Source organism: Schistocerca piceifrons, chromosome 1 (assembly GCF_021461385.2).
Source record: "Schistocerca piceifrons isolate TAMUIC-IGC-003096 chromosome 1, iqSchPice1.1, whole genome shotgun sequence".
Classification (NCBI taxonomy): domain Eukaryota; kingdom Metazoa; phylum Arthropoda; class Insecta; order Orthoptera; family Acrididae; genus Schistocerca; species Schistocerca piceifrons.
In genome coordinates, this window is record NC_060138.1 from 1,163,924,438 (window position 1) to 1,163,936,202 (window position 11,765).

At 42.8% G+C, this 11,765-nt stretch overlaps 1 non-coding gene across 1 annotated transcript; it reads right to left on the reverse strand.

Moving 5' to 3' along the window:
- Positions 1-1,628: 1,628 nt before the first annotated feature.
- Positions 1,629-1,702, reverse strand: Trnas-cga. Its single transcript has one exon. It is a non-coding gene; the product is annotated as a tRNA-Ser (tRNA).
- Positions 1,703-11,765: the final 10,063 nt, after the last annotated feature.

Here is an 11,765-nt window from a genome sequence, read left to right on the forward strand (position 1 = left end):
TGCTCCACTCGCTACTCCCGCCACACTCCATCTGCCCGCGCTCCATGCGGCAGAGTTAACACTACCAAAGATCCTAAACACTTTGGTTCTCCACACGACCTATCGATGTAATCGTTCGATAGCATAGTTTTCCCTAGGCAAGACCCCGCGTAAAAATACAAATAATATTTACAAGACAATTATACATCGACGTAAATATAAACAATTACAATATATAAAGACACAGAAATGTCATATATTCAAGTAACAAAATAAGAAAAACATTTATAGTACAATTGATGGGAATAGGAGGATAAGCATTTCCGGCGCTACAAACTTATTGCCATGATGTCAGTTCGACGGGCGGTCACACAAACACACACACACACACAAGTGAAAGTTGCACTACTCGAATGTCGTGGTCCATTCAACTAAAACTCGCTGCATCCGGTCCTTGACGTGGTCGTGTAGTCTCGCAACCACTTCCTTCCGTCGCACAGTGCATGTGTGTCGCCAGTGGTCGGGCAAATATTGGCTGTCTGGACCTTACTGCTGCTCTGTCCCAACTCAACACGCTCGACACACGACGAGCCAGAAATACTAGAGGCCGCTCCAAAGATCATATCACAGTACGCGCTATCGATAAGCGTTGGTGCTACCACTCATGGACAGACAAGACGAGCAAACGTAGTGGCGCCAGTGAACACACTAAGAAAACGAGACGCCACTATCGCTAATACAAGATGCCATGCTATGAACGGCATCAACGTGAGCCGCTCACGGCTCAGGATGCTATAATTTGGTACTTATTTTCTGATAGCGGCTATCGAGACGAATCCAACGATGTGCAAAGTAAGGTCTTTGAAGGTCAACGAAGGTCACAAAGGTGGCATGAATGTCCATTTACAGAAGGTGTTCGAAGTATACTTGACATTAATTTAAAATTACTGGGGATAGTAGAGCGGATGTGGTTGGCATCCCTCAGACCTAATGTAGCCAATTAAGTTAATGCGTCCAAGCATATTTTACGGAACTCCAAGGGGATGCCTGCTATGTAGGTGCTTGGGTGATAAGTGTTTTTTTTTGTTTTTTCGTGCAGAAGCACGTGGGGCCTCAAGCCATCTAGTTTTACTAGATAACTGACTTTGAATTAAAATCATTGTGACCACCCAGTGCAACCAGTGTGTTTCTCCCGATTTCCCGCATAGAGAGAAACCGTAGCACGTCACAAATGGTTTTCTCGACCCAGCGAAGCTCGCCAATGGGTATTTCTCGTCCATAGTAGCTCACAGTACCTATATTATTAGCTAACTGAGTTCATTTATTTACTATGCAGTTCAGCAATTAGATTCCAGGGTCTTGCCCTGTGATGCTACCAGCGTTGCCAACTTGACGGATTTCCCCTCAAATTTGACAGAATTTCATGTTGTGTGACGGGTAATATTTAGTTTTGACTGTTAGTTTCACTCAGTGTGTTGAAAAAATTGGCCATATTTCTGATTTGTTCATTCATATTAAACACACCGAGGATATAAATGAACATTCAACTGAAATTAACTACTTAGGTTTCCTTCCTATTGAGCAATGTACATGTCTATTTTTTAGATAACAATATCAAACATGAAACTTCCTGGCAGATTAAAACTGTGTGCACCGACCGAGACTCGAACTCGGGACCTTTGCCTTTCGCGGGCAAGTGCTCTACCATCTGAGCTACCGAAGCACGACTCACGCCCGATCCTCACAGCCTTACTTCTGCCAGTATCTCGTCACCTACCTTCCAAACTTTACAGAAGCACAGTTTTAATCTGCCAGGAAGTTTCATATCAGTGCACACTCCGCTGCAGAGTGAAAATCTCATTCTGGAAACATTCCCCAGGCTGTGGCTAAGCCATGTCTCCGCAATATCCTTTCTTTCAGGAGTGCTAGTTCTGCAAAGTTCGCAGGAGAGCTTCTGTAAAGTTTGGAAGGTAGGAGACGAGGTACTGGCAGAAGTAAGGCTGTGAGGATCGGGCCTGACTCGTGCTTCGGTAGCTCAGATGGTAGAGAACTTGCCCGCGAAAGGCAAAGGTCCCGAGTTCGAGTCTCGGTCGGTGCACACAGTTTTAATCTGCCAGGAAGTTTCATATCAGCGCACACTCCGCTGCAGAGTGAAAATCTCATTCTGGAATATCAAACATCTCTGATGACTGGCAAACTCAGCGAAACAAACATAACGCGGTAGCAATTAGTTCTAATTTCTGTTGTAAGCAAAGATACAATAGTAAGTACGAGTCCCATACTCACGAAGTGAGCATGGAGAACAGAAGCAGGAATCCTGAAACACCATCCTGGGATGGTTCCGAGAGGAGGTGGTTTGCCATTGCCCTCCCCCGACCTCTTACGAAGTCCCGAGCGTGTTTTTGTACATGGGGCATGTCAGTGATGAGTGCTCGCACTGTGTGGTGTCGTGTTTGTGTTTTTGTGGATGGGGACGGGGAGGTTGAAACTCGGTGCTGCACATAGCGTAATACCCTCGAAAAGCGTCAAGGGGGCCGCCATCCGACAGACGAAGCACCATCAACAGTGCCACATGTCCTCTGTTCACGAGAGATAGTGGAGAGGTTCAGAATTTAATCCAGGACATTGACGCAAAAACTGGCGATCAGGAAGTTTAAAACTACCATCCCTCCTTCCCCGGCCGAGCGAAAGTATCATCCACCACCAAGATTCAAACTGACGTTAAATATACGATATGTGCCTCTAGCACCAGCAGCACACTAACAAAAATATGCCGCGAAATCTGGATAGCGAGCGCAATACTTTAGTGTACGGCACTTGTCGCGAATTATAACTTTCCATCTGTCGAGCGGGGTTTGTGGGCGGAGGGATGAGCGGACAAGTGATGCTGCGTGGAGTGATGGGTGCTAGGGGAAGAGAGGGTGGAGGGGGGGGGGGGGGAAGGAGAACAAACTCCACCTCCATGTATTGTAAGCACCTAGTGCAGGGAACAGAAACCTGTGCTTTGAGCTTCTATGAGCTCCTGATAACCGGCTTTATTTTCCGAAATGGTGTAAAAGATAGCCCCCGTGATAAGCCAGCGAGCGCATCATCACTCATTTTCGTAAAAATCACAATGAATATAGCGCAACAAAAGACAGACAGCGACGGACAGCTCATCTCAGCAACAAAGAAGACGACAGTGCAGTCAACACCGGTTAATGGTTCGCTGCGCTTTTGACAACGAACATCTTATATCACTAGGGCACGAATTCTCCCAGCTGCTGCCGACTGCATTCCAGGTTACAGACTACAGTGTTGTAGTGAGCTATTGTGTGTTTAACAACTACTGTCTAGTGCTATTTTTGTTTGCTTTTACAACTGACTGAACATGTCTGAAATGAATGTCAAGCGGTGTACGACATTTTAGAAAAGAATGGTTAAGTGATAAACAGTTAAAGGATTGGTTGTTAGAGGTGCCGGGGGAACGTAGTAGTGCGCGGTGTAAATATTGCCAATGCAACCTGAATGTGCGTTTGTCAGATTTACTTCTGCATGGAGAAAGTAAGAAACATTTAAAAGCAGGTGAATCTTTTTCATCTTGACGACAGTCAACATTGCAGTTTCAGTCTACCAAACATACGTACGAATGTGCAGCTGCTGAAGCTGCTCTTACTTGTTTGTAACTAATCACTGTGCAAATAGATCTGTTGATAATTTTTCACATCTAACCAAGAAATTTCTTCAAAGTGCTGACCATGCATCTCTTTTACGGCTACACCGTACGAAGAGCAGTGCTTTGAACAGGAATATTCTCTTCCAGCACTTGAATCAGACCTACAGAACGATGCTGGTAATGGACATTTCAGTCTTCTTATAGATCAATCTAGACATTTCTGTCACCAAATTGTTGGCTGTGAACATTGCGTATTTTTCAAAACAACAAAGCAGAGATATTGCCACCTTTTTAGGAATTGTTGCACTAGAACAGAGGAATGCTGAATGTATTGTTACTGCAGTAACGTAATTACTTTCAGATTATGGTCTAGACATTAAACAAATGAGAGGAAGTGGTACGGATAATGCTTCAGTAATGTTGGGTATTAACAATGGGGTTTACCAGAAAATGGAATGTGAGGTCCCTAATTTTGTATTGATCCCCTGTGTTCGCCATTCAGTTCAGTTAGCAGTGTTGTCTGCTGCCCAAATGCTACCAAGGAATCTTGAGTTTTTAATTTTTGAAACTTATTCTTGGTTTTCTAAATCTTCTTCTCGACAAGCCATGTATAGGGAGTTGTTTAAAGCAATAAATGATGGAGCCGAACCCCTTAAAATTGTACATCAATCATGCACAAGGTAACTAACGATCGGAGTTGTTGTTAATCGCATTTTAAGTCAGTGGCTTGAACTACAGACACATTTTGAAATATCGAGACCTGACACAACTGAACTATTTTATAGTACGTACTCTGATGCCATCAATAAACTTTGCCTTCTGTTTCTTAGACCAACTCCAGAAGAATGTCAGAAGGTCATTCCAATCAACTGCATCAGACCGTTCAAAGCTACTTCAAGACTTAGTTCTTCTTATTGTAGCTCTTACGAGGCGTGTTGTTGTCCCCGGTTATAAGGGAGATTTGCTAACGGTAGACGTTAGAAAATACAAATCCCCTAATATTTATCTTGGCCATGAAGTAGAGGTTTCATTGATAAATACGATGAAAGAGCATAAAATTAACGCAGAAAGGGGAAGAGCTTTTCGCAGTAGATGCGAAGATTTTCTGCTTTGCTTAGCAGAGGAGCTCCAGAGACGACTGCCGAATAATGTGAAGGTTTTGCAAAAAGTGAGCCCAACTGATCCAGGATGGTGAAAGAAAGTATAATCCCGCTAGCTCAGGAATTTCAATTACCTGACACGGGAAGAGGAAAAGTTGACTTTCAGTGGTCAAAATTAACTACTGTTCGATGGAAAAATGTCGACAATACAGTAGAACTATGGTAAAAGATCGCATCATATAAAGACGCTACTTCCCAAAATCCATTTCAGGAGCCCTCATATTTTGCAATCATGCTTTTGGTGTTACCTTGGTCAAATGCTGAGGCCGAAAGAGCATTTAGTATGCTCAATAATGTGAAAACGTCCCCCATGAATAGACTTAAAACCAGTCTGGTAACCCAGTTCTCACTGTGCGGGCCGGGATTAGGCGTGTGAACAAGTGCTGTTATAATTACGTCTTACCAGAGCAGGCTTCGAGGCAGATTGGCACAATGGCTGTATGCCCAGGAGACCAACAATGCAGCACGTCAACTGAAGAAGAGACAGAGGACGATGTGGATGAACTGTTACTATTTTAATCAACGCAGGCCAGTAAATATTCTTAAATTTGTAAATCTTCACGTTTTAGTGGCTCAGTCACTGTACCATTAAATTTAGGGCGTGCGGCGCATAATTTTGGCTCCTTCTAATATTTCGACTGTATATTGTCTGTCGGCTCATTCTGAAGATGACTGGACGATATACAGCCGAAGTATTAGAAGCTGAATACGTGCGACTGCACGCCCGAAATTTAATGGAGCGTATTTAAATTTGCTTGTTACTGTTCCGTTAGAGTGTGATGTAGTTATATAATAATATATATTTTATAGTCTGACTGAGTTTGGCGTATTTTCAAATGTTTGTCCGACTCGTAAATTAGGTATAACGTTTAAAGCAAATTTTAATTTCGTCTTTTTATGTGCAAGAAAATACGGAGATATGTGATTTTGACGGATTTTGGCGGCTTTTTAAATGTTTACTCGATGCGTAAACAAAGTAGTAAGTGTAATGTTTTAAAATAAGTTTCATTTTTTTTAGTTTTGCAAGAAAATATGAAGATATTTCATTTTGACGGATTTTTGTGTGTTGGCTCGACGGAAAAAATAATCACGTGTTGGCATCATTGAATGCTACTTGTAGATCTTGCATATGTTTAGAATCAGGTACGTACTTGGTGCCCTCGTTTTGGGTTATCAAAAGGTTACCTAGATATGGTACCTCAGTACCTACGAACTTTAACCTCTAACTCCCGACAAAACTTATCATGCCTTGTTTTCGTTTTAATTAAGTGCAGAACAGGCGCCTTACATCAACTTTCTCAAAACACTTTCCTCCAGAGAGGTCGATCTTTGCGTACCCCTCTTGCAAATACCCTATACCAAATATTGACCTGACTGACAAATTATGGCACCTACTACTCGACAATTCTGAGCTGGTAATCTGGGTGGTGTACCCTTCTCACATTTTTGCATTTCCTTAAACAAGCAAAGCGAAAGGACATTAGCCTATGCACCTGTGTGTTTAGTTACTACAGCAGTTACTTTATCTACTGTGGCAGCAAACGCAGCTTGAACTAAAGTATACTTTTGTTTCGTTACGTGCGTTTGTATCAGAAAATACCTAATCATGTACATCTGTTCCGTCATTGTATCTGATCAAATTAATTTGTTCACATGTACTGCGTCCTACGCAGTTCCCGACGGCTGCCTGAGGGCACGATGTGGCCGACTTTAGTTTATTAAATTGCTGTTTGTGGGTTGGTTATCCTCGGCTTCTTGTGTGAGAGTCTAGAAGAGCGCAGCGTTCCAAGGGATTGGAAAAGGGCACAGGTCACCCCGTTTTCAAGAAGGGACGTCGAACATATGTGCAGAACTGTAGACCTGTATCTCTAACGTCGATCAGTTGTAGAATTTTGGAACACGTATTATGTTCGAATATAAAGACTTTTCTAGAGACTAGAAATCTACTCTGTAGGAATCAGCATGGGTTTCGAAAAAGACGATCGTGTGAAACCCAGCTCGCGCTATTCGTCCACGAGACTCAGAGGGCCATAGACATGGGTTCCCAGGTAGATGTCGTGTTTCTTGACTTCCGCAAGGCGTTCGATACAGTTCCCCAGAGTCGTTTAATGAACAAAGTTAGAGCATATGGACTGTCTCAATGGAGAGAGGTCTTCCGAAGTAAGAGTGATTTCAGGCGTGCCGCAGGGGAGTGTCGTAGGACCGTTGCTATTCACAATGTACATAAATGACCTAGTGGATAACATCGGAAGTTCACTGAGGTTTTTTGCGGATGATGCTGTGGTATATCGAGAGGTTGTAACACTGGAAAATTGTACTGAAATGCAGGAGGACCTGCAACGAATTGACGCATGGTGCAGGGAATGGCAATTGAATCTCAATGTAGACAAGTGTAATGTGCTGCGAATACAAAGAAAGAAAGATCCTTTATCATTTAAATACAATATAGCAGGCCAGCAACTGGAAGCAGTTACTTCCATAAATTATCTGGAAGTAGGCATTAGTGGTGATTTAAAATGGAATGATCATATAAATTTGATCGTCGGTAAAGCAGATGCCAGACTGAGATTCATTCGAAGAATCCTAAGGAAATGCAATCCGAAAACAAAGGAAGTAGGTTACAGTACACTTATTCGCCCACTGCTTGAATATTGCTCACCAGTGTGGGATCCGTACCAGATAGGGTTGATAGAAGAGATAGAGAATATTCAACAGAGAGCAGCGCGCTTCGTTACAGTATCATTTAGTAATCACGAAAGCGTTACGGAGATAACAAACAAACTCCAGTGGAAGACTCTGCAGGAGAGACGCTCAGTAGCTCGGTGCGGGCTTTTGTTGAAGTTTCGAGAACATACCTTCACCGAGGAGTCAAGCAGTATATTGCTCCCTCCTACGTATATCTCGCGAAGAGACCATGAGGATAAAATCAGAGAGATTAGAGCCCACACAGAGGCATACCGACAATCTTTCTTTTCACGAACAATACGAGACTGGAATAGAAGGGAGAACCGATAGAGGTACTCCAGGTACCCTCCGCCACACACCGTCAGGTGGCTTGCGGAGTATGGATGTAGATGTAGTGTAGATGGAGAGTCTAATTGGCTGATTCCGGGGTCTCCAATTAGGGTGATCACCATTACCACTGTTACCATGATCTGTGGTAGAATTTTGTTGGTTGACATTCTGGTGCCAGTTACCTTGCGGCCTGTCATGCCAAGTACCTAACCTATTATTACTGGTTTTTCTATAACCGGGGTTAAACCGGTTGTCATACTTCTTTCTCTTTTTGTGTGGTGGCCGGTTATTACCATCATTACCACGACTGGGCTTAAGGTTCTGTTGTGGTGAGGCCCTCCCCGTACTATTGCCATTGTGGTTAAGGTGGTAATTATTATTGTGAATCACAATTGTGAATAAATTAAAAGGCAAATTGAGGAATGATTCTCACGTTTCCATCACTACGAATGGTTGGACGCCCCCAGCAACGACGCCTATTAGTCAGTTATGGTAAACTACATCGTAAACCGGGAAATGAAGTCTACGTTTTTAGAATTGAGACGTGGAAAAATTGCTCTTTTGAAGAGCGCGCCGCAGCGCGTAGTGTGAAGCAGTCGCCCTCCGTTTCTGGCGGTGGCGCCGATGTGGCAATCGCAGCTTTGGTGTCTCCCTCTGGTGGGAAAGGGGAAAGGTTGCCTGTTCACATGCATTTAAGGGGCGCTATGAGCTCGCGAGGGTCAGTTGGTCAGTCGGAGTCAGTCTGGGAGTCGGTGCAGTGACTCGACAGAGCCAGTCAGAAGGCAGACACTCGCATTTTAGTCAGTCGGCTGTAAGTCTCATTCGCTGTTGGGTTGTGGACTGAGTTGGGTTCGTCGTTACTCCGCCGTTGGACGAGTTGGCAGTCAGCAGCAGGCAGGTCCGCACGGTGCAAGCACGCGCCGGGACCGTGGCCGGCGCAGGCGGAAGGCCGTTGGTCGATCGGTCGGCTGGTCGTCGGATGGCGACATGTGGTCTGCTGAGCACTGGCACCAGTATCAGTCGGGAAGAGTTGGCAGCCAGCAACAGTCGGGTCCGTATGGTGTTAGTATTCGCCGGGACCGCTGTCGGCGAAAGCGGGCTGCCGTTGGTCGTTTGCTCGGCCGGTCGTCTTAGTCGACGACGTCTTGGATCCTCAGGATGAACACCATTTTCCGAGTCGGGATGTGACTGGACCTTGTTGGTTCGTTGTAACTGAGCAGCGACGTAGTCTCCACAGCGCGAGCACGCGCTGTTGCAGTTGGAGGCGCTAGCTGCGAGAGCGACTTTTCGCTTTCCTCCGAAGCAGGATCCTCAAGTTGAGTAATTAGTTACTTCTTTTTAAATCTCGACTGTTACAATTTGTTCGTTATTTGTGGATTGTTGTTTCTTCAGCCGTTCACGCGTGTGATAACAAGTGGTGTGTGTTGTTGTCTAGAACCCTCAGCCATCTTCCGTAGTGATTGGACAGTTGTGAATTGTGTTTTCTGTATTATTTTAAACTTGTCTTGAGTGGTGTTTGATGCCTTGATCTTGGTGAGGCAGAGTTCGGAGCTGTAGCTATCTTCGTTTACTCGACATCGGCCGATATTCTCAGTTATTTGTGCAGTTGTATCTGACGGTTGGAATTCGGTCAGATTGTCGGTCGGAGTGCTAATATGTCTGTCGTTCGGAGCTGCCTCTGTCATGTTTGTCGGATTCGGTGTGTCAACGAATTTATTTCTTGGAGTGTAAACGCCTAATTCCTAAAAAAAAATTTTTTTATCTTGCCTTTCATCTTGAGAGGCGGTGTATGTGTACTGTAGAGCATGTTAACCCGTTTGGCCAACCGTGTATAATTTTATATAAGATTGCATTTCATGGGTTTTTATTTTAAATGGTCATTTTAGTATATAAAGTTGCCATCCTTCCATCGTAAGACTTTTCTTAGAAGTTAAAATCAAGTTGCACCTTCGGTGGCAAGGTCAGTATTTTAACTTTAGTGTTTAGTACCATTTCCATCCCTCCTACGGGGTGCGTAGTTTGTGTGCTTGCGTGAATTCTTAAAACTTTTAGTTTAAAGTAATCTGGTGTGTTGCAGATTTGCACCCGTGTAGTCTTTCAGAGGTTGTTGTGAGCGGTCGTGACTACGGCCGTGTCAAAAGGGAGCGGCAAAGTTCTCAGCCCGAAACCTCATACAGTCAAGAATTTGTTTCTTTCTGCTCTGAATAAATTGTAACTTGATATTTAGAGGGTGATTTAAAAAAAGCTTTAGGAATAAAATTCCCATTTGTTAAAGCAATGGATTTTTTTTTAAAAAAAAAACTTGAACCGGAGGTTTCTGTAAGAAAAAAATTACTTTGTCTCTTTTTCACATTTTAAAATGTTCGGATAATAAGTTGCCGTCTCTTTATCTAAGAATAGATGATGAATGCAGCTAGCTTCTATCTCAGTGTATTGCCTTGTCTATATAGACGTGTATCTGTTGCCTTTAAGATCCCTTCACCTTCACACATAAATCTATACAGTAAAGTAAGGCCCCCCCGTTCTTGGCTGATCCGTGATAAGACAGGCGAAAAATTAGACTAATGGAGGATTATTAGTATTATCTCTATTTTCATTCGCTCTCTCTCTCTTTTTCTCCTTTATCTATGTACAGTTTTTATTATAATTTTTCATTACGTGAAATCAGCCAAATAGAATCTTTGGTGGAGTCCTTCTTCTTGGTAATCTGCGGCTGGCTTGCTGTAATAGATCTTTAAATTTATTATTACTGTTAAACACTGCAGTCAGTCGGGAGAATCAATCGTGTGGACAATTTGTTCCTTTTACGAAAGATTGCGAATTCCAGATGTGTACGAAGCCTTTTTGGACGATTTAACACAGACTCAGTGATTGCAGGTTCTCTTCGTCACAGCTGAAACTTCCCCACTAATTACAGGGCCAACGTGAGCATCAAATGATTAAGAAAAAAACTCATTCGTTCATTCACTCAAGAACAAAAATGTCACAAACCTTATTTATGGAGGAAATCGTGTATTAAATCCATCTCCATTACATGTCCAGATCTCCGGTGATTCCACGCCTTAATTATTTTCCTTTTACAGTCTCTTTCTCTTCAACAAACCGCTAGCGGCACGAATGTTAATTGGCTCGCTTTAGCGAGAAGAAAAGCAGAATATGTATCTCTCAGAAACACGTCAATCCCTCAACAGATACTCCTGAAGGTGTCCTAGTTACCACTCTAACAACCATGGAGAATGCATATATACATCCCTGTTATTTCAAAGAATAAACGCACTAGAAAATATTTTGGCGTCGTCGAGCTGTCGCCGCATATATCACGAGAAAATCAGATCAGATAACTTTTCCAAAGTGAATGAATGTGGATGGTTTGACTGAAAATGATTAATTGGTGCGTGGTAGAGGGTATTTTCTGTGGGGACATTACATGTTTGTGTAAATATAAATTTAGGGAATATACTGAAGTCCTGTTCAGTACCGTCAAGGAGACAGACATTGGCTCACAATCAGATAGCCTTACCATCGCACCTCCACAAGAAAACAGTGAGTAGATTTTTATTCAGAAAATTCACGAAAAAAGCTACCCTGATCTTTATAATACAAGAAGAAACCTCACACAAGCAGAAAGCGAAATTTTTAGGGTTCCGATGAATTTTAAAGGGTGTGTGTCTTGTAGCAACATTCATGTTTTGATAAAATGTTAAAATCCATTTTACCAAAGTTTGTTTTCTAAGGTGAGTGCCATAAATATTGACCAACCTGAAAGAATTTTTTGCAAGAAGTAGTCTCGATGCGTTTACATCCTTCTATGCATTAATATTAACGAAACTGTAATTTATTTATTGTATCATCAAATGTATGTATCGATAATTAAAGAAAACTTGAGGCTGGAATTTGAAATAAATATTGAAAACAAATTGTTAATATTTCTCATAAAATGAATGCGCAGAACCATT